The sequence below is a fragment of the Magnolia sinica genome, chromosome 3, assembly GCF_029962835.1.
Source record: "Magnolia sinica isolate HGM2019 chromosome 3, MsV1, whole genome shotgun sequence".
Lineage (NCBI taxonomy): Eukaryota > Viridiplantae > Streptophyta > Magnoliopsida > Magnoliales > Magnoliaceae > Magnolia > Magnolia sinica.
The window spans coordinates 50,276,231-50,277,390 of NC_080575.1; the positions used below are offsets into that span (position 1 = coordinate 50,276,231).

At 39.3% G+C, this 1,160-nt stretch overlaps 1 non-coding gene across 1 annotated transcript; it reads left to right on the top strand.

Annotated features, from left to right (window-relative positions):
• The first annotated feature begins 647 nt into the window (after window positions 1-647).
• On the top strand, window positions 648-754 carry LOC131241662 (small nucleolar RNA R71). The gene has a single exon (XR_009169221.1). It is a non-coding gene; the product is annotated as a small nucleolar RNA R71 (small nucleolar RNA).
• Window positions 755-1,160: the final 406 nt, after the last annotated feature.

Here is a 1,160-nt window from a genome sequence, read left to right on the forward strand (position 1 = left end):
TATCTTTTATATAGCCTTTGTGAGTTCTTATAAGGCTTGAAGAGTACTTTACTGGATGAGCTCTTGAGGATTTTGAACCAATTCCTCTTGAGGTTTCCCTTGATTAAAGAATTAATTAGGGGTTCCTTAAGGTGTAACATATTGTCCGTTCCTCCAATTGAAACTCGGATGATTTCTCTAGCTAGAGTTGTAAGTGTTAGAAGTGAGTCCCTTGAAAAGCCTTTGGTAGTTGTTTACGGTATTTGATTACTCATTCAACATTTCTTGAAATGCAGGTATTGTTGGGCAATTTTCAATTGTATGAATGTTACATGCACAAATACCACAGACAACTTCCTTATCCCTATCCTTCCTAAGTTCAATGGCCTCGAGTTTTCTTATGAGACTAGCCACTTTAACTTTGATATCATCTTCCTCTTTCAAAAGATATATTCCACCTCTCTCCTTTGATTGATTAGGCTTAGACGTGATGCTCGTTCTTGGGGGAAATGTCCCATGATTGTGCGGTTTCAGCAAGTTTATCAAAGTAATCACACACTTCATCAACATCTTTGTTTAGGAATTCCCCATTGCACATTGTCTCAACAAATTGGCACATGGAAGATGTCAGTCCTTCATGGAAGAAATTTGTTATGCGCCACATTTCAAAACCATGTTGTGGGCATGAATTGACAAGATCCTTGAATCGCTCCCAACATTGGAAGAATGTTTCATCTTCCCTTTGGGCAAAGTTCATGATCGACTTTCTGATGGTGTTCGTTTTATGATATGGGAAGAATTTCTTTATGAACACCCTTGTCATGTCATTCCATCTGCCAATAGATCGTGGACGTAGTGAATGTAACCATGTCTTAGCCTTTTCTTTCAGGGAGAAAGGGAAGAGTTTCAACCGAATTGTGTCCTCAGACACATTAGGAAAGTATAAAGTGGCGATGATCTCATCAAACTCTTTTAAGTGTAAATATGGATTTTCAGATTCAAGCCCAAGGAACTTTGGAAGGAGTTGCATCACTCCTGGTTTAATGTCTATGTTTCCTATATTTTCTGAAAAAACCCATACAGGAAGGGGTGTCACCCCTGCAGGTTGTAAATAGTCTCGTAAAGTACAAGGAGGGAGTGCTTGATGCACCTCGTTCTCATCCTGGATTTCCTCCACCCAA